The following is a 23,714-nucleotide window of genomic DNA, read 5'->3' as shown; positions in this document are numbered from 1 at the left end:
AATACAATAGCTTATTTTAGTACATACAATTTCTCAAGACACACACACACACACACATATGCAATTATAACACATAATGGTACCGTTTTGTTAGACACGCGCATGCGCATCTTCTTAAATAATACTAACTGTTATTTCTACACAATAATCACCCAAATTACTACTTTACATAATATACGCAACGGTAGTTGTAAGCAGCAATGATTTTGCAATGGAAAGTGGACAGATCTTACGGTGGTGAATCACGAACCGGTCCAGCAGCCAATTGGGCCGATTCTGATGTGCCATTACTCTAAATTTAACTCTTAACCGAATATTTAAATTCCATAATCTAGTAAAATTACTCTTTTATACAACTTATTTCTATATGATCCCGGTAAAGAATAGGTCACCCTTTCCTTTCACGTAGGTGTCGTAAGAGGCGACAATTGGGCAGCAGCGTCCCTTTCCAAACATCTCAAAAGCCTGACTGCGGTTGCCAATCTGCCTGCCAAGCGTGGCAACTATTGGCAAAACTTTCCAAAGAGGAGGCCTTTGTTCAGCAGTGGACAGTTAAAGGCTTATATAATGGTAATGATGATTTCATAATTACGAAAACATCAGAGTTATTAACTATATCTTACCAATCTAAATAAATTACATAGACATAGTCTGTACATGGGACATATTTAAGGAAAAAAATATGGGCTTTTATTATGAACAAAAGAAACCAAATCAATATTTTTTTACAAACTTTATCGGGTTGTTTATCTGTATGTAATAATATACACAAGCAAACATTCAGAACAAATGTTCCAGTATAACGCTAAAAAACTACTGCATCATTAGTTGCATTTTCACAGTTGTGTTCCTAAAAGCCTAGCTTAATTTTTTTATGCAACTTAGAATAGCAAACAAGCTGACAGCCCACCTGGTAGAAAGTGATTACCGTCGCCCATAGACATGAACAGCGCCTGGGACATAACAGAGTATACTGTTTTGCCCATGATACCTCCCATATGTTGCCATTCCTGAGGACTCAGGTGTTATTCCTCTGTACCCTGTAAATTCACTGCCATATCCCACCCTTCAAACCGAAACACAGCCATGCAAACACAACTATTTCACGGTAGAAACACAAATGGGACAGAGGTGCCCGGGCAAACGACTTCTGTACAGAGTCTCCCTATGATATATGTTTTATCTTGATACTCCATCTAGAAATAATGTACTCGTATTTCTTCGGTTTACCTACTTCTGAAATCCACACGCTCAAAACGCCAGTAAGACCATAAAATTGTAAATACGTATTGCAATGTATTTATTACTTAACTATGGTTGTGCTTACTGAAACAACTAGGTAGTTGAGTTTTGATATGGCTCTTAAACAATGTGATTGCTAGATTGAAGAAAGATTTGCAAATATAATCCGGTAAAAATGTACCTCATGTATGATATCGGAAACAGGTTCTTGCTCTGAGTAACAATTTTGACCTATTTTGTCTTCAGGGTAAAATCCTTTAAAGAGAGTCTTTTTATTCATTTTTTTTTATACAACTTAAAATAGCAAATAAGCTGACGGCCCACCTGATGGAATGCTTGTCCGTCGCCTATAGACATAACAGAATGTATGATATCGCCCACTTGCCAAACAATTTTGATCATTTTTGTCTACAAAGTTAAAATCCCTCTAGTGAGTCATATCATATTAGCCGTTAACTGTCCACTGCTGAACAAAGACCTCCCCCATATAGAGAGTTGCCAGTAGTTGCCACGCTTGGCAGGCAGGTTACCAGTTAGGTTTTGGTGATGTTTTAAAAATAACGCTGCTGCCCATTCATCAACCATTAAGTTCCTTTAGTTGCCTCTTATGACACCCATGGAAAAGGAATGGGTAATCCATTCTATTCTGAGACAACACGGTAATTATTTATTTATAATGGTCTAACTCAAAAACTAGTCAACCGATTTTGAAAAATCTTACATCTGTGGAAAGGTACATTATCAGCTAGTTTTATAGACTATATATTATTTTCAAAAATCAAACAGGCCAGAATTCTAATAGTGAATAAATAATCACATAATATATTGTAATATTTGCCTAGCATACCCTGATCTACTTAATCATTCACTTCTTCAATATTACAAAAGCTATTTGCTCAGTTGACAAACATTTGTACACTAAAACATGGGCCAGTAATGACATTTAACCATACTACCTAATAGACTAGACACTTTCACAAACTCAGGTAATAACTAGATATAGATAAAAAACTACAATTACTTCGAGACTTTTTTTTTAAGTGTCACAATCAAATTGAGAACATCTGCCTGTTTTATAAAGTGAGGATTTACGCAATACGGTTCTATTTTTTTTTCGTATATAATTTTTTTTATACCATCGAGGTAGTAGACAAGCATACGGCCCACTTGATTGTAAGCGGTTACCGTAGTCTATGAACGCCTGCGATACCAGGACTATTACGCACGCGTTGCCGACCCTGAAGAAACCTCTTTACCACCCTTTTGAAGAACCCCATGCTGTAGTCTCTTGGGAAAACCTCGGCAGGGAGCTAACTATACATTAAGAATTATTGTCACGAATAAAGTAATATATAAACGATTGTTTGTAAAATTTTTAAATTCTTCCTAAATATTAAATAAAAAAGCCTTCCTAATTTTTTTTCCCCAGTAACGTAACTTGAACGTGACGACAATAATAATTATAAACTCTTTATTGTGCTCTAAAGAGAAGTATATAAAGAGTATTTATATAGAATGTGAAGATATAAAAGGCGGCCATATCGCTAAAAATAATCTTTTATAGACATCCTGGCATAAATAGGTAAGTACAGAGAAAAAGTGGGATATCACTTAGACGAAGTTATGCTATTGAAGACGGATTCGATTTATTTATTTACTATTTCAGCTCTTAACTGTCCACTGCTGCCTTCAAGAGGAGTTCTTCCAGTAGTTGCCACGCTTGGCAGGCGGATTGGCAACTACAATTAAGCTTTTAAAGATGTTTTAAGAAAGACGCTGCTGCCCATCACTCGCCCTTTCTTAATCGCCTTTTACGATAGCCACAGGAAAGGTAGGAGCGGCCCATTCTATGTCGGAGCACACATGGCGATTCGATTACCACAAATACATCCATTTAGTTTACCACTGTAACTAATTAATTATATTTCACGCCCACATATAACGGCGCCTTGAAATGGTTATAATAAAACAATAGCCACCCGCGATGTCTTATTACTACTATTTCTCTATAAATACGTGCAGGACCGTGTGTTAACGCAATAAAGGTCATTTTAGTGTGTCACTATTAACATTCAGACTGCATCGTCGCATCCTGAAACCGTGATATGGAATTTAATTAACGACCAATTTACATTGAGCTCTGGACTGTTTTAATGTTAAATAAAAAAGAGACCTTAGGAAATTGGACATTTGAAGCTCATATTATTGCGTCATGTGAAGGAAATGAAGGTTGAAAAGGGATGTCGGTATAACGCGTTTTAATGTGAAAATTGTACTTGAGAGGATATTATTAACTTTTAAAGTTATTTCCCATATATCAATGAAACGACAAAGTACGGGAAATCTTAGTCCTAAAAAATGATAGTCCATGAGAGATATCATGGGTGTCACAGAATATTCTTCATTAATGCACTGCATTAATGAAGTCTATTTGCCATTTAAATATAGATAAAAATTATTTAAAATTGTTATGATTATTATTGTTATTACACGTCAAATAAATATGTTATTACAAGTCAACTAAATGGATTATTAACGATGGAGAAGAGAAATAAAAAAAACAACCTTTTTCAGTTCTGTCATTGACACACAAGTTTTTTTTTTTTTTTTTTTTTATTTTATATAATACCATAAACAAAGTTAGGGTTGCTATATAAAGTTCACAATAAACTATACTTCAACACTACCCCTCAAACCAAACTTTGTTTCAAACATAAAAAAAATACCATAAGCACAAACAGCACAATACAAAAAATAAACTTATAATTTCTGATACAGTGAAATATCTTTCATAAAATTACTTATTTTTACAGAACTCAGAGGCTTGGTGAACATATCAGCACCATACACTGAGTAGACAAATACTTAATCTCTATTTTGTTACTCTCAACTGCTTCTCTAATAAAATGAAATTTAATGTCTATGTGCTTAGTCCTATTACTATTTACCTTGTTAGCAGCTATCTTATGACATGACTGGTTGTCATTATACAAAATAATAGGTTTATCTATCATCTATACATATAGTTCTTTAATAATATTCTTTAAGAAAATAGCCTCCTTGGCACCCTGAGCCAGGGCAACATATTCCGCTTCAGTTGATGATAATGAAACACAAGTTTGCTTTTTACTTTCAAAGGCAATAAGATTATCACCAAGTTTAAACACTAATCCTGAATATGATCTCCTATCTTCTGAATTTGCCCAATCGGCATCAACATATCCATATAAACTGAAGTTCTTTGACTTCTTATATACTAAACAATAATTAATTGTACCTTTCAGATACCTTACAATCCTTTTTACCTGTACAAAATGTTCTTTTGTATAACAATTATTATATTGAGATAATACACAAACTGCATGTAATATGTCTGGTCTGGTATTTAGAGCAATATACATCAAGCTTCCAATTAAATTTTGATATGGAATTTTTGGATCAACGGTGTCACTTTTACTCATCCTCAAACCTGGTAGAATTGGTGAATTTACAGGTTTGCAATCTTGCATTCCATATATATATATATATATATATATATATATATATATATATATATATATATATATATATATATATATATATATATATATATATATATATATATAAAATATATCATATATATATTATTACCATATATATATATATATCCACATATATATATATATATATATGTGTGTGTGTGTATATATATGGTTCATGAACAGACTGCTTAAAACCAATATTAATCAAAGCATTATGCAACTCTTTATTCCAACTTGAGGCTGCCTGCTTCAGTCCATACATAGCTTTGTTTAGTTTGCATACCTTAGGCACATTATCATTTTTACCTTTATCAATTAACAAGCCCTTTGGCATATACATAAAAACATCTTCATTTAATGTTCCATGAAGAAAAGCAGTAACAACATCCCAATGGTCTATAAACCAATCAAACTGAATTGCCAAAGAAAAAAGAATTCTAAGTGCATAGCACGAACAACTGGTGAATATGTATCATGATAATCAATACCAAATCTTTGATTATACCACGTGCAACTAACCTAGCCTTATATTTGACAATATTGTTGTCACTGTCTTTCTTTATTTTAAATACCCATTTGCTATCTATAGGGGTTACACCCTTTGGTAAATCTACAATAGACCAAGTATTATTAATATCCAATGATGAAAGTTCAGCATTAATAGCATCTTTCCAACAAGCTGGTAAATTATCAAAATCATCAAAATGTAAACATTCATCATCAGATTCCATGCACATATACACATGATAGTCTGGAAACTCCTTTATCTTTCTATTACGCAATGGATATCGTTGAGAATTTTCACTTTCGACATTTCCATTACTGTTACCACTACACAAAGGATCCACATTTATCACGTCTCACTTTCACTTTCTGATAAATTATCACAGTCTAAGAACACAGGATCACTATCACATGAATTATGTATAAAATCTTTACCTGAACTTGGAACCTGGTCACATGCTTGATCATTCAGCGGTGACAGCCCTTGGGGCCATAGACGATGATGCATGTCCTCTTGTCACTTTCTGAACTTTGCTGCTGTTGACTTCATCAGCATCAGGAATTAAGGATATCACAAAATCATGATTTTTCGAAGATTCCTTCTGATGTTTAGACTGCTGCTCTGTTAAATCCTGTTTAAAAATATCAACACATACTTGTTCTGGTAGGAATTTAACATCTCTAGATAAAACTATCTTTCTGTCCTCTGTCCATATTCTATACCCATCTTTGTCTCCACAATATCCAACTAAGTTTCCCTTTATTGCCTTTTTATCTAGCTTTCTGCGCTTTTGGTCAGGTACATGAATAAAACATTTTGTGCCAAATATCTTCAGATGACTTATATCAGACTTTTTGCCAAACCATAAACTGTATGGTGTAGATGAGTCATCAACACCTGTTGGACCAGTCCTATAGAACATATGCAGCAGTGTTAACAGCTTCTGCCCATATATCAAAATTATTTGCATGTAGCATACTAGCTATTAATATTCTGTTTTCACGCTCCATATCCATTCTGCTGTGGGCTATATGGAATGGTCATGCGATGATTATTCCAAATGATGACAATATGGCTTGCATTTCCTTGTTTATAAATTCTTTACCTCCATCAGTTATTAATTCTTTTATTGTATGACCTATTGTCGTAGCTTCCAAAATAAAGTTCTTTGTTACTTCTGAAACTGCTGTTTTTTCTTTTATAAAATATACTTTTCTGTATTTGGAGTAATCGTCTTTGAATGCAATACAATATCTACTACCTCCAACAGATACTTCAGCAATGGAAAGGCCACAGACATCAGCATAATAATTTGTCCTGGTATGTGCTCTGATATTTTTGTATGAAAAGGCAAGCGAGACATTTTACCAAACATGCACCCATCGCAAACAATTTTTTCTGTAATAATATTATTCAGTTTTATTTTTCAACATGTCTAATATTCTGGTATAGGCGTTCATTATTTAAGTCTTATGACTACTAAGCATACAATAATTTTCAGGTATATCACCCTCATCTCCAATCTGTACATATTTCCCTTATTTCTTATTGCAACTGCTTTTATGTTATTGCCATTTTTAAATATTCTTTTATTTTTATCACCTATTTCAATTAAATTATTTTTTTCAAAGCTGACCCTGAAGAGAATAAATTCTGTTTACAGGTAGGAACAAACCAAGCATCTTTTAAATGACCTTTCTCCCATTTTCCATTAACCAACATTTTTATGTCTATGATGCCAAATCCTACAGCCATCATTTGACTACCATCTCCGAGATAAACTGGAATTGGGTTATCAAATTGTTCATATGAAGCAAAATACTCTCTTTGAAGTAATATGGTGTGACGCACCAGAATCTATTATCCAGTCCTCTTTAGTTATCACGGTACTATGTGCAACAAAAGCATGTCCATTTGTAGAATCAGATTTTTGTTTATTTTTAAATTTAAAACAATGTTTTTTGATATGTCCTTTTCTTTTACAATAATTACAAACTGGACCTTTATTATATATACGCTTTTCAGTCTTTGCAACTAGAGCGACTTCACTTTCAGGTTTGCTTTCATTCAATCTTTGCTCATGTAAGCGAAGACGTTCCATTAATGTGGTTACATTTCTATCCGATGCAGGGACAGATTCCCATGCATTTTTGAACTCAAGATAGTTAACAGGCAATGTATTCAGTATTCTGTTTAAAAGTAAGGACTGAGGCAAAGTACTGCCTTCATTTTTCAATTCTAAGTTTAATTGAGTATACAGTCTTTGTAACTTAGAGACATGCGTAGCTATACTGTCCTCTGGTAACTTTTTATACGTAAATAGCTCGCAGTACAAAAGATCCAGTCTTCTTTCATTTTTCTGTTCATACACAGCATGAAGAGTATCCCACATTTCTTTCGCACTTTTGCAGGTTAAAATGTGCTGTTTCGGCTCTCTGCCTACTGTTGAACCTATTAAATACCTTGCAATTGATTCCTTTTCATGGTATAATTTGAAAGACTTTGGTTCTTCTCCATCTTTTGGTTGTTGCGCTACACCGGTCACATGGTCCTCAACTCCATGTAGGGTTATTTGTAAGTTGATATCGAATTTCCATGAAATCCAATTACCTTCACCCTCCAACTTGTCCACTGTGATTTTATCTAATCGCACAGACATTATTGACAAGTACCTCAAGAAGTTCTGAACAAAAAACTTTCAACCGGAAAAAAAAATGGCGGCTGTGACTTGTGGAAATTGTTCTAGTTTTGTACGAATAATTACAATACCATATAAATGGAAAATCAGGCTGGGCCATAACCTGTTATGATTATTATTGTTATTACACGTCAAATAAATATGTTATTACAAGTCAACTAAATGGATTATTAACGATGGGGAAGAGAAATAAAAAAAACAACCTTTTTCAGTTCTGTCATTGACACACAAGTTTTTTTTTTTTTTTTTTTTTTTTTTATTTTATTTTATAATACCATAAACAAAGTTAGGGTTGCTATATAAAGTTCACAATAAACTATACTTCAACAAAAATATTTAAAAACGTAATATGAAAGCTAAGGTAAAAGTGTTTGTCTGTCTGTGGTTTTAGCAGCTAAACAGCTATACTGATCATCATCATACGAGCCATTAACTGTTCACTAGAACAATAGAACATATTGCCTTCAAATAAAGGGGATTTTTCCATGAGTTGCCAAACTTGACAGGCGAGTTAGCAATTGTAGTTAGGCCTTGGTAATGTTTTAAGACGCTGCTGCCCATCCTTCGACCATCTAGTTCCCTTAATCGCCTCTTATGACACCCACGGGATAGGAAGGCATATATATGTATCTATGCCGGAACTACATGGTGATAAATTGTGACGGCTATACCGATATTGAAGAAAATTTTGTGAAGTAAGTAACATCTAAAATATTAAGTAATAAATTATACTACTATATTCTGCGTCAGTGATCAAGATTTTTTTTATACAACTTAGAATGGCAATCAAGCTGACGGTCCACCTGACAACCCGGAATGTGGTAACCGTCGCCTATAGACATGAGCAGTACCGTGGATATAACAGAGTATACTGTCTCGTCCATGATACTTCCCATGCGTTGTCATTCCTGAGGACTCAGGTGTTATTCCTCTGTACCCTGTAAATTTACGCCATATCCCACCCTTCAAACCGAAGCCAAACAGCCGAATATATATATATATATATATATATATATATATATATATATATATATATATATATATATATATATATATATATATATATATATATATATATATATATATACATATATACATATATATATGTATATCCCACCTTTGTGGTATAAAAAAAAGTTCTATGGAACTAAATATTAAAGAAGATATTTAAGAGGAAAAAATTTAAACGAAAACGACTCCCAATTGACCGCTTCTTTATTAACAGTGCAAAATTACCGGACAATATAAAGAAGCTGTATTGCAAGATTTCCCTTTCGACACAATAATCATTTGTAATATCAGTAATGCCTGTACATATGACAAATAAATCGCTGTGATCATTGGAAATGACCGTCATTAATCATGTTGAAAACACACGAGGTAGGAACAAATTGACCTAACCAATAATGTGGGGGGGAAAGGGATTGTCAGTAATGAGGTCTAATAGCCCCGTTGCTAGCAATATTCCCTCTCAGCTCGACCTCCACGCGGTTCCCCCTGGAAACCATCATGTTTAATTCTTGTCGAATTCATCATGGTTGGCCAACTGACCTGCATTCATTCTCACCTATCATCTGTCACTGGTGCCTCGTCGGTGTATACCGATAGCGCGAGCGGAGTTACCATTCCATTTTCATCTATTAAAAAAAAACTAATAATATGATCACAGATGATCATTACTGATCACACTTTGAGAAAACATTGTCAGATCTTTACTAACGACTTCTACTATTTCATTGTAATATCATCCGAATACTGTCCACTGAACATAGACATACAGTCAATTAATATATGCAAATAAAATAGTTGTCGTATGGTCCCAGCATAGGATAGCCATCCCTTCTTTTCATATGGGTGCCGTAAGAGACGACTAAAGTAACTGAATGGTTATGGAATGGACAACAGCGTTCCTCTTAAAATATCACCAAAGTCTAACTGTGTTTGCCCACCTTACCTGCCAATCATGGCAACTACTAGTAAAGGGGAAGGTTTATGTTCAGCAGTGAACGGTTAACGTTTGATATGATGATGATGATGGACATCAGCAGACAGTCACAGTCGGGTTCGTTTATTTACGTTTTAAACAAACAAACTTTACCTACTAAAATCTTACCCCGAAAACATTTTTTTTTTTGCAATTTACTTTGGAAAATAAGCTAGCAATCGATCTGAAGGAAAGAAGTATCCGTTGTCTATAGATATAAATGTTTATTCATATATATTTTTTTTGTTTTATATGTGCGTGAATAGGGTTACCATAATGTATTATTCAGTTTGTGTAAAAATAACATTGTAAAGTTAAATTGAAAAATAAATAAATAAATAAATATTTTTTTATCAGGACAAATTTTACCATGTCTCAAGTTAAAGTAAATAATATTAAAGTTTATTTTTATTTATTCATGCATTAATGTTATATTATTATTTATGTACTTATATTATTTACATATGTAGGTATATACAGACAGCTATTTTTATTATATTATATATTCAATTTTTCACTGAGTATTATGTAGTTTGTCTTTAGCTGTACGGTTATTATCCTTGTACATTCTACAGTTTTCTTTCAGCTTCTCAAAGGTTGACTGTAAGAGATCCCCTTATAGAATAAGTCCGTCATTGTATATTAAATATTTTGATGTATTCCGTATGAATTATGTACAATAAAGATTTTTACAATACAATACAACTTTACATTTTTTTTTAATCGGTTGAAAAGTAACGAAGATTAGCGTGAACAAACATACACAAGACACTCAATTTCATTTTATTTGCAGACCGTAATGCAATCGCAGATCGCTGTCCGTAAATCACTTTCGATGAAACGACGACGTGCGCTTGCGCAATGATGCATCTGCCGCTAAACGGCATTCCATGCGTTTTCATTTACGTTCCATTTTCAAAAAGAGATTTATTGGATTTATCATGTAGATACAAACTGAGAGAGATTGTTTGATGTACAAATTAACAACAGACTTAGAAAGTGATATATAGATAAATAGTTTTTTTTAATGGACGATAATGGAATGTTAACCCCGCTTGAACTATCGATATATGTACACCAGCGGGGCACCAGTGAGGGATGATAAATGAAAATGAAAGAGTAGGTCAGTTAGCCCATCAAGATAAATACAACTGGAATTAAGCACGATGGTTTCCAGAGGGGACCACGTGGAGGTCGACTTGATGGGGTATACTGCTAGCAATGGGACTGGTAGTCTGTATTATTAACAATTCCTTCCCCTCTCCCCCCAGTGACCGTTAGCACAGGAGGGGTTACCATTCCATTATGACCTATTAACATTTTTAATATAAAATTAAAAAGTACTGCAACATATAACTCTATTAATTTGATTATTGTTTCGATTTATTTTAAAGAGCATTTCTGTAATGTTTTCAACAAAACCTTATTAGATTTTAGTAATAATTAATAAAGTTTAGAATAAAAATCCGTAAATTAACACCAGTCGTAGTTATAAACAAACTTAACACAGAAATAACTCGGAAATGTTATAAATAGATATTAATATTAATTATACAATATGAAGTTTTCACTTATACAGTTCCAAATAGTTGGCGGTTTTCACCATTAAATTATACATAATACGTGTGCTCAGCTATGATTTTTATATTTAAATCGTGACTGTTACAAAACTTATTAATATTATTTTTATAGATATGAATATTAAATGCGCCAACGATAAAAAGGGAAATTGATTAGGCAAAGTTGTTTTGAGGTAAACATTTATTTATATTAAGATATTAAGACACTTGGCATTTTAATTAATTGCAAACTGTTATAGAAATGTCATTAAAACTTGTGGTCGTCCAGTGGTCGAAATTCCACTATAACATATATTGTAATAAATGAATTTATTATGGTTACGTGTGGCATTCAGTAAGGCTATAAACGAATAATATTAAAGGCAATATTAATCTATTCTCAATTCGACCACAGACTTCAACAATAAAAAAAAATATACATATATATATGATAAAACCAAAAGAGTCTGTCTAAGAATGTTTCTTGTCTGACCACATTCGTGTGATTATTACGGTAAGGTCAAGAGAACCTGTTTAAATTTTAATCATTTTAGGCTTAGCTAAATATTTGTCACTTTTGGGTCAAGAATGTGCCAATAATTTTGGCAACCTTCAAAATTTAACCACCGAGGTCTTTACACGTAGCGCTAACGGGATACGCTGGCAGAGCACCAGTGAACGGTGATAGATGAGAATGAAAACAGGCTAGTTAGCCCATCATGATGAATTCATCAGGAATTAACCACGATAGTTTCCAGGGAGAACCGCGAGGAGGTCGACCTGATCGGGTATATTGCTAGCAATGGGATTCTCGGTCTCTATTACTAACAATCCCTCCCCCCCCCCCCAACGAAACTGTTGGACTGATTTAAATGAAAATTTGCGTAGTAGTACCTACATACCCGTTAAAATTTTTAAATATTTTTAATTACGAAAAATTAAAGAGTTCCCGTGGGATAGTTAAAAAACTATAGTAACTTATACAGCTTAGTACACAACCTACTTAAGTAAAGTCATTTTTACCTAAGGCAAAGAGTGAGAAAGACACGTTTTCACTACAATTTACAATGTAAACATCATACTCATCTATCCGATGTTTAATACTCATAACAGAGTACAAGCTCTGCTTGGTCTGTTCCTAGATGGCGCTGTCAATCCGTATTAAGTATAATTATGTAACCATGGAAACAACAGAAATACTCCTCAGGTTGACCACTGGATGGAGTTGTTATTTTAGTATATACATATATATATGTGTGCTACAACGCGATATTAAGATTTTTAACATGAGTATATCTGTGCCTCTAGTGAGAAAGGGTTCAATTCAAAATGGCCACTTTTCAGGAGAGCCAAAAATCTATTTTAAATAAAGAAAAAAAATTCTGCTGCTTTTATTATTTGCTAATTGAACAAGTCAATGATTGCATTTATAGTAATTTTTTCTCCTCTTTCTTATGAAATTGTCGGTTTTTGTGTAAAACTTATAGTTTTAAAAATAATTCTATTATACCTAATCACACTTAAGAAAAATATTAAAATTATGATGTGAAAATAGTTTTAAGTTGAATTAAAACGATTTTATTGAAGTATTGAAGAAAAACAATGTTGTGTATTTTACGCTATAAAAAATAATCGCTATTAAATGGTGTAAAAGGGTTCAAATCGAACTGATTCATTTTACAAAAATAATTTTTGTAAAATATTGTAGTTTTATTTCTAATTATGACTTTTTTACCACAAATATTTTGTTAATTGTAGCCTTTTACATGGTTACTATCTCTATTGTTTTTAAAGATATCGTTACGATTCTTATACCATTCGAAAGAGAAAAATTTGCTTATTTAAAGTAGCCTAAAAAAGAAAAAGGCTATAACTTGAGTTATACCCTTTCTCACTAGAGGCACAGATATATGCTCAGGAAAATATTGAAAATAATAACCAATGTCATTGGCACAGATCAAGGTTGTATTTATTTGTTAAAACCTAAATTAAGACTTACCGATACTCCATCCAAATGTAAATAACGGTTTGTTCAGTCGCTATATGTTCCCAGTACTATTTATGAGAATGATTATTATCGTATTAAGAATCAAACAAAGTTGTGAAGAGACCACCACTTACGACATTTCGACAACTGTCGCCGTCCTCGGCCTCTGTTTGCAGAACAGTATCGTCTATTGAATCTCAACAAGTGTTAAGTAAATAGTCAAGCCCACTGTCCACTGTCCCAATCGTTACTCTGTCTATAAACCAGAGGTTATTTATTTAAAGATTGCTTTAAACATAGATACGTATGTAAACAAATAACGCAAGTGCATATATACGAAATTTGTTGAAATTAAATTTTTTCTTCGCAAAAAAAATATACTATATATATATATATATCAGCAGGCAGTAGCCAGAATTTTCGGAAATTTAATAAAAAAAGTTTTAGCTAATTCAATTGCTCAGTTATTTTATAGCATTTTATATGTGATTCCTTAGATTAATGTAACTTTTTTTTATTTATGATTGAATATAAGATTTGAAATGAAGAAAGATTGATCCGATTGAAATAAAACAAATACTAAATGTTAAGTGGAGCCAACTGTAAAGCATTAGTAAATACTGCATTCAAATTGGTTAAGCCATTTCTGAGATTGACGTGCACAAACGTATAAATAAACAGACATACAGACAGACAACAAATCTAAAAATCATTGTTTTGGGTTCTATTATATTCAGACAGCCCCCTAATAATAGTTTTTCCTATATATCTTCCATGTACAGACAGCGACTAGTTACAATTTTATTATATGTATTTATATACAGTAAAAAATAAAATTTTTTCAATGATTAATTATTATATCACGAACAAATATTGTATTATATTAATATGTTGCATTACATATACAAATAAATTATAATTAATAAAGGACATGTTTACAACTTAAAAAAAAAACGAGTTTCTCAATTCGGAGTTATTCTTAGTGTGTATGTCACGTACGTTACGCGATACTTTCGCCGATTCTCAACAGATTTTAATGATTATTTTGCAATCGATACTCTATGCTCTGGTATTGGTCTTATTCTAATTTTGTCACAATTAAAGTCCATTTTATTCGTAAGGAATAAGGCCCAATAAATAGGAATAATAAATAATATAGGGCTGATATACCTGAAGAAGGTAAAGCCCTTAAAATAATAAAAAAAAAACCCTTCCCTTTTCTCATTTATTTCAAGTCAATGCAATATGTATGTGTATCTTTATTTTATCAACTGATCTATCAACCGTAAGACCTGGGCTCGTTCCCACTTTATGCATATTATCTTTCATACAATTCATCCACTTTTTTTTCAATTATCCCTTTTATTTACATACACATACATTATTTACATCCATCTTTGTACTTAGGTTCTTTAAAACATGAAATTCCTCCGCATGTTTTAGTATTTATTATATTCTGTTTCTACCATGAAGCAGTTGTGTTTACATGGCTGTGTTCCAGTTTGAAGGATGGGATATGGCGTGAATTTACAGGGTACAGAGGAATAACACCTGAGTCCTCAGGAATGGCAACGCCGTCGCCTATAGACATGAGCAGTACCATGGACATAACAGAGTATACTGTTTCGTTCATGATACCCGCCATGCGTTGCATTTCTGAGGACTCAGGTGAGGACTATGTGCCCTGTAAATTCACTACCCTTCAAACCGAAACACAAACCATGCAAACACAACTGTTTCACGGTAGAAACACGAATGCGACAGAAGTGACCAAGCAAACGACTTTTGTACAAAGTCTCCCTTTGATAAATATATACTTGTTTATTTAAACTATTAATACTTTTACGCTATTTACTAATTAGCGATCTCGCCATAGACTTTCTTGAGGTTAATGCAACAGATGTGCTCTGTTGCATTCCACTTTTACTTTACAATTTATTTCAAATTGTGACGTCATCATACCTAAGTTAACGGCGAATGACGTGATGAATATAGTATTGGTGCATACATGGTGCGGTGAAAGTTTTCGGACTATATGGGTTCTATTCATTATTTTTATTTTTCCACAATGAAGCTCCATTTTTTTTTATATAACTGAGAATGGCAAACAAGCTGACGGTCCACCTGATGGAACTATGACACTGACATAACTACAAATGCAATAAACAATATATATATAGTGTTTTTCACATCTATAAGTGACACGGTTACCATAGAAAATTAAAAAAAAAAAAGTACGCCTGCAAAATTTTTCAACTTAGGCAATATTTTTGTCAAGGTAAAGAAGTCATCTATTTTAGTAAGATGATTTAATCACGCAGCTGGTTACATAGAAAATATTTAAATACTAAAGGTCAAATAAACCCAAGATTGAATGGGCAAATGAACACAATAAGCGTAATAGGCATGCACATATTGAAGGTTCTTTGGTTATATTTCATTTTTTTTTTCTTATAATACTAACTTTAATAACCACCTCATTTTATATGACAAAAATAGAGGGGTTTTGAAACTATTGTCTGTGTATGCCTGATTCTAGAATATAATTTAAAAAATATATATGATTCTTGCTATTTATATTTTTTTCTTTTAATTATAACCAAATTATATTAAAATTATCATAAAAACGCGTTTTTTAAATTAGTTTATTAAATTAGTAAATATATTAATAAGTATATTTATATATAAATATATTTATAAGTATAAAAATAAGTATATTTATTAAATTAGTAATCAATCGAAACATTAAATTAATGGATTTCTTATTTGTCAAGCTAATTATTCGGTTATTTACATTTTAATTAAATTCTATTAAAACAGAATATTCCCATTATTCATAAAGACTAAAACCTTCTATAAACCTATTTTAACTATTACAATGTTTTGTTACTTTCTTTCAAATTGGGAATTTAGCGCAAAAGAAAGAGACACACAATTTAATAGCTAAAATAAATTCATGAGTGGTTTAACTTTTTTGTAAATATGGAGGTAAATGTATGTTAAAGAGATATATACCTGAGTATATTTTATATAGATTTTAGGTCCTTTAAAATCGACGAAATACATAAAACCGACGTAACACTGTGCAAAACCTATTGAAAAGTTCGTGTTTATCAATTTTTTCCGCTTTGTCTACTAAACGGTAATACATACTCGTATATACTTCCATACATATTTTTGTGACTTTATATTTATTTACCTAGTGACCTCCACTACGCAAAGGTTAAATATCGCGTCTCAGATATTGTAATTACTGGAAAAGATTTTTTAGCTAAACTGCATATATTGTTATAAATGTACATTATTTTCTCTATTTTGACAATGGACAAGTCAATATGATTATTTAGATATCACAAAATATGTATACTTGCTAGTTTAATTCCTACATTAAATAGTTTACCCAATATTTTTAATAACAACCACGTGTAAAGTGAAAATGAAATGTGATACGATTTGAAATAACAATAGAAAATTTAGAATATTTTCTTATATTTTTGTTTTATACTAACTTTTCCTAACTTAATCGATATATAAAATGTCCTGTGTTTTAAAATAAAATTTCATTCAAACCTGTTCAGCCGTTAAAGCGTAATTAAATAAATAACATCCAGTTTAAACATCTTTTTTTATATTATCTTTTTTTTTAATTTTCCACCTGCGCTATCGGTATACTCTGAAAAAGCATCATTGATGGATGACAAATGAAGATAAAAGCAAGTCAATTAGCCCATCCTGAGGAATTCGAATAAAATGGGCCCCCTGTAGGTTGACCTCATAGAGTATATTTGCTAGTAATGGGGTTATTTGATCTCGTTACTACCAATCCCTTTTCAACTATTGAAATATCTTTAATAACTTTCACATTTATAATATTAGTATTTATAACTTATGTATTTTTAAACAATCAAAACATGAGTACACACCCCCTTATTCATAAAAACATCAAACCCCTCATAAAATATTTTTGTCTCTTTCTTTTGTATTAGATTTTCAACTTGAAAGATAGCTTAACAGTTAAAATAGGTTTGTTAAATGAGACAGCTATTGCATACTTAACAGATCTACAAATGAAAGCTAATTAAAACAGATTGGGGTTAGCTAATAGATTTCCATTAAATTATTCTCTATTTATTATGTACAGAAGCATTATATTTTACATAATAAACAAGCCTGGACCACTTCCTGAGACTACGTAATATTGATAGAAAGTTCACGCTTAATGAATTGTCAGTAAGTACATCTATACATATATTATTGTATTAGCTGTATCCCGTCGTATCTATACTTCATAATCTATGGTTCACGATAATAATATTGGACTACACGGGATTGACAGTTTATGAGGCTCTCTGCCATTTTTTTTTGTCTAAGTTTTTGCTTGTCAATTCCTTTTTTTTTTATTTTTCTTGTCTTTGGTCGACCTGTCTTATTTTTTATATTGTCATGTCCACCTTAATAAAAACTTAGCATTTTATTTGTAATTTTTATTTTACCATTAAATGATCCCAAATTGATCAATTTAGCGGTTGTGACACGCGGTTTTGCTCATCAGAATCAATATAACTGGAACCTGTTCCAAATTTCAAATTTGTTTACTAGATTTTGCGTAAAACTGTAACAAATATCCACCTGTCCTTATAAATTTTTGCGTTTATTTGTTATAAAAATATAACTAGACTAGAAATTTGGTTTGAAATTTAAATTGTCACACAAATTTTCCCCATATCTCACGCTTCAAACTTTAACATACCACACTACCTAATTATTATACCCATGTTTTAAATATTCAATTGAATAAATAATCATATCGTACACCCAATTTTATACACAGAATCACCTTTCCGTTTGATGATAACCTTTATAAATATTTAATTTAGTTATTAAAAATTAATTATTCTTCCGCAGACATATATAAATTAATATTAAATATATTGTAATGTTGGTGAGTATTATATTAAACATATTTTTACTTTTGATGGGTGAAAATGGTTTTTTTTATACAACTTAGAATGGCAAACAAGCTGACGGCCCACCTGATGGAAAGTGGTAACCGTCGCCTATAGACATGAGCAGTACCATGGACATAATAGAGTATACTGTTTCGCCCATGATACCCCCCATGCATTGCAATTCCTGAGGACTCAGGTGTTATTCCTCTGTACTCAGTAAATTCACGCCATATCCCATCCTTCAAACCGAAACACAGCCATGCAAACCGCCTGCGCTAACGGGATACAGCACCAGTGAAGGGTGATAGATGAGAATGAAAACAGGCAAGCCCATCATGATGAATTCATCAGAAATTAACCATGATAATTTTTAGGGAGTACCGCGATGAGGTCGACCTGGTTGGTTATATTGCTAGCAATAGGATTCTCAGTCTCCATTACTAACAATCCCTTTCCCCCCATATTTTACATATTAGCTTGCAAACTATAAAATATTAAGCGACTAAGATTTACCCGCGACTTCTTTCGTGACTATGATATATTTATTAATTGGGATAAAAAGTAGCCTGCTTGCATATATATAATACAATATAATAATGATATTGAAACTATGAGTAATGAGGCTCATCTCAATACAATAGTAAATTTGTAATTTCACAAAACTAAAAATTACAAATCGGTTACTATTGTTTTTATTTAAAATTATTTATCCTTGACTCCTTTAATGACGAAATTTTATTTTTACACTTTGAAATACGATATGTGACTAATCACTCGTAAACCGACATTAAAAAAATAAGTAGATATCAAAAAAACGGATTTCATTTGAGGCTATAAGGGTTCCGGCAACTTCAGTACTATATCACAACACCAAACACCAAACTGCGAACACAAAAATGATTACGAAAAGAGAAGAATAGAAGAGAAAAACCCCTAAATAAATAATTGCAATGAGAAAGATGATGACCTATTTTAAAACACACCCAAGTTTTCTTTTATTTTTTTTTTATGGAATCTTTCTCTGCTCTTATATATTCATACTGATATTCCCGAGGACTCAGGTGTTATTACTCTGTACTTTTCTTAAAACACAGCCATTCTTTTAAAAAATAAAATATATATGAATAGGTGAGATGTATCATAAAATTATCGGTTGTTATCCTTATATATAAATTTGGCATATATAATCCCTTTTCCAATCAACTCCATTTGCAACTTCAGTACTATATCACTTTTTAGCCATATCATCTTGCACATAGTAAATCCATCACTTTTTGGTCTTTCTCTGCTCTTATATATTCATACTCAATACTTTTCCTAAAACAAAAAAATCGATATTTCACTATTTATTTATTTAAATTACTGCTTTTGTATAATTTTAAAAACTATTCAAAGCAAACAATATCGATACTTTTTTGTAAGTTAAAGAGCAATAGTAAGTAATTACCGCCACCTATAGACACATACAACATCAGAGAAATTGCAGAAGTATTGCCGACCTTCTATAAATATGCACTTTTCTTGAAAGGTTAGTTTCTAAGAGTAGACTCTTTTCTGTTCGGAAATATTGCTGATTATATTATAACATAACTGGAAATTAGCTGCATATTTTAGTTTACTTAGAACATGGAAGGAACACGTAAGTAACACATATCGTTTACAAAAGACATTACAAAAATCGATGTAGATTTAACGATGTAATTGCATAACATACTTACAAAAACAAAAACACAATCGTATTGAGAAATTGGTATCTCTGCGTCAAGGGTAACGAAAATCGAATCAGTCTTCTGTAATCATCATTCAGATGCAAAACGTATCGATTTACCGATAATCGTGACCGCAATAAAAAACAATATCCACCCGATGATAGGTTTATGTATAAAACTGCTTATTTTTTATATAGATAATTAATGGTTTTGCAATTCCAGTTTGCGAGACAATACGGAACTAATAAACTGTGACTCATCTATGTGCAAACTAAAAATGTTAATTTCATAATAGCCATCTTAGTATAGAGTTAAACTAAAATATCAAAACATTATAAGAGTTAGAACAATAAAGAGTTGAAAACCACTAAAAAAAAAGAAAGACAACTAAAAGCGATAATATTTTACGATAAGATATTAGTAATGTTCGTACATACATAAATCAAACAAAGCTTTACATAGTGAAGATTGTAAATTGTGTAAAAATTGTGTATATTTTTCTTGCTCATTTCCTATATTATATAATGCAAATAAAGTATATTCATTCATTCTTTCATTGATGAATATGGAGGAAGCGAAAATGTATATTTGAATTGAATCATTTAGCGTTCTCTTGTTTCTGCTTACCTCAATTGGAGACAGGAGTGACAAATATTTATGTACCAAAGCTGATTAGTTAAAACAGCAAGTTCGTTGATTGAAAAAACGTCCTAGTTGATGTATCTGACATCTTATTAGTACAGTATGGATCTTAATTATGTAATCAAAATGTTTGATTACACTTCTTAAGAGTTATGAAACGTACAATATAAAAGAAGTTAAGTTCGGAATAAAGAACTAATAAATAAACTTGTAAAGATCAAAGAGGAATAACCCTAAAATAACGTACATACTTGTACAAAAATGTAGAAGAGCAACAAACCTACAACATTTTATACACTTATCCACAAAAGCAAAAGAGGAATAAACCTGAAATAGTTTACAAACTTATCCACAAACATGTGTAAAAGAAGAACAAACCTGGAATAGTGTACAAATTTATCTACAAATGCAAATGAGGAACAAACCTGGAAAGGTGTACAAACTTATCTACAAATGCAATCGGTCACATAATTGAAAGAAAATATTATAGACCGCCTGATGCTATGTCACCTTTTTTTTTAATATTTATGTATTTTATATGGAATGGCAAATACATAAATATATGTATTTAATGTATTTGCCATTCCATTACTAAACGCAGTTTCAGACAAAAATCGATTCCGAACATAATTTATTATTATTTTTTTTGGTCAGTCATGTAAAAATTATATCCAGTTTAGTCAATCATATGCATTATCTGATAAATTACATCAGAATTTGACTTCAATTTACATAACAGATGACATAAAGCGGATTTGTAATGCAAGGCCATAACCAATTTATATAGAGGATGAAGTCCTTGGAATTAACTAAGGAACTTCATGTATTTGAAAATATCAGATGACCGTCCAAATAAATCACATTATCTTCTAAGATCAGAGATTTAATTTATACATATAAAAACTGTTTTGTATAATACTTAAAACTAAACAGAATAAAAATAATTAAATACCTATATCTATTTTAAAAATAAAAAAAATTATAACATATTCTAATCGCAAACGAAGCAGAATTTGTATTATGATTACTAACTAGAGACATTTTTTGTATATATATATTTTTAAATACATAAAAACATTCTGACCAATCCAAGCAGAGTCATGAATACTTTTTTATTCGGTGATCGAACTCGCAGTCATCAGACGATGATGCAATAAGTATATGAAACCGCTAAACCACCAAGATGATGCCAACTACATTGATGATGATCAACACTACTAATTTATAATTAAAATTTTGAGTTTTTCTCTATATAAAAATTAGAAACAATAATATTATTAGCAATGTTACCATTGTAAAAAAAGCATTATTTTATTACTAATTTTTAGTAGCGACTTCACTCGCGTGACTGGTTGGTATATTATATTGATTGATAGACATAAATAGTAACCTATAACGTATAAACGGCTGAACGGATTTCAATTAAATGTGGTACAAAGATAGCTTAAACCCTATCTTAACATATATACAGAATACTACTGATATACGTAAGTAAAACTGCGAGAAATAACTAGTTTATAATATTAGTAAGGATTATAATAAGACAGTTGTAACTTGACCACTGGTCGTGATGAACGTAAAAATGTATAATAAATGTATGACTGTGATCGGAATAATAAATATAGGTTCATTGAAATAGCGGTTTTTATTATGGAATAGTATGAACTCATACAGAGGTAACTGTACGGTAATATCGATGGACAGCATTTATAGTTTATATTTGTTCTTTTAGATAGTAGATATACATATATATATATATATATATATATATATATATATATATATATATATATATATATATATATATATATATATATATATATATATATATATAGAGTTAAATAGTTCTTCTCTATTAATTTCATTTTTCATTTTAATTTCAATAATTAATAAAATTGACCATTAAATTTTTTTCCTTTATTTTATAGTTTTGTTAAAGAATACTAGTAATGGATATACATTATCTAACCTGTTATTAAATTATATATAAATAAAAATCAATTACCGAGTGTATGTAATCGTATCACTTTAGACCGGCTGCATCCTATTTGGCTAGTTCTTTATTATTATTTGTTTGCTATATTTTTGTCACGACAAGATTTGAATACAAGAAACATGTTCAAAAACCATGAAGCCAGAACGAACAACTAAAATATAATATAATAAAATTAAAGACATATATAATACATATTTAAAAAAAAACAAAATGCTGTCAATAATATTAGAATCTATTCTAAGGTACCATTTATATAGGTTTACGATTATTGGCACTTACAATTTTATAACTTTTTAAACGAACGCTTTGAATAATCTATATGTTTGATACAAAAAAAAAATAACAATAAAAAATACAATTAAAAACTATTATATATCAATAGAAACTTACCAATCGTATTTTGTAAAAAAAAAATATCCGTTACTTTTCGAATTTTCGTTTAAAACTACAATCACTCCACACATAAAATTCGTTTAACACTAAATTATACACATATATCGAAAAATCGTAACCACTGTATTTGGTCGAAAATACATAATCGATTAAAAAGTTACACTCAATTGAAGCACGAAAACAGACCCTCTACGTATAGATATAGTGTCGCAATTCGCGTGTGAAACTATAATATAGAGATGCGCAGGAGTGACGCGTGCTAGCCGCGTCGTGTATGCCGCGATTTTGCGCGCGCGCACCTGTCTCGCCTACGGTCGAAGTGGGTGACATAGATAATAAAATAAAAAGCTAGCTTTTTTTTATTAAAATTTCCATAAATCAAACCAAACTTCCAGAAAAGTGGACGGCCTTAATAAAAGATAATAAAAAAAAATATAATAATAGATCTACTAAAAAATCTTTGGCCATTCCAAATTGGAATGTTCGTGGTAATAATAGTATGTCTACATAAATTAGACAAATCCAAATT

The 23,714-nt window shown here is 31.3% G+C and overlaps 1 protein-coding gene across 2 annotated transcripts in view; it reads right to left on the bottom strand.

Annotated features, from left to right (window-relative positions):
- The window catches only part of LOC113518505 (uncharacterized), a 264,190-nt gene extending 240,739 nt beyond the window's left edge, over positions 1-23,451 (bottom strand). Inside the window, exon 1 of one of the 2 annotated variants that reach the window (XR_008253664.1) lies at positions 23,183-23,451. The gene's annotated coding sequence lies outside the window, so the exon portion shown is untranslated. The remainder of the gene's footprint in view (positions 1-23,182) is intronic. The other variant, XM_052901800.1, reaches the window with a different exon arrangement.
- Between the last annotated feature and the right edge of the window lie 263 nt (positions 23,452-23,714).

Source organism: Galleria mellonella, unplaced genomic scaffold (assembly GCF_026898425.1).
Source record: "Galleria mellonella isolate WM207_F2 unplaced genomic scaffold, CSIRO_AGI_GalMel_v1 utg800, whole genome shotgun sequence".
In the NCBI taxonomy this organism is placed as follows: Eukaryota; Metazoa; Arthropoda; class Insecta; order Lepidoptera; family Pyralidae; genus Galleria; species Galleria mellonella.
The sequence above is the reverse complement of the archived record's forward strand: the minus strand, read 5'-3'. Positions and strand labels throughout refer to the sequence as shown.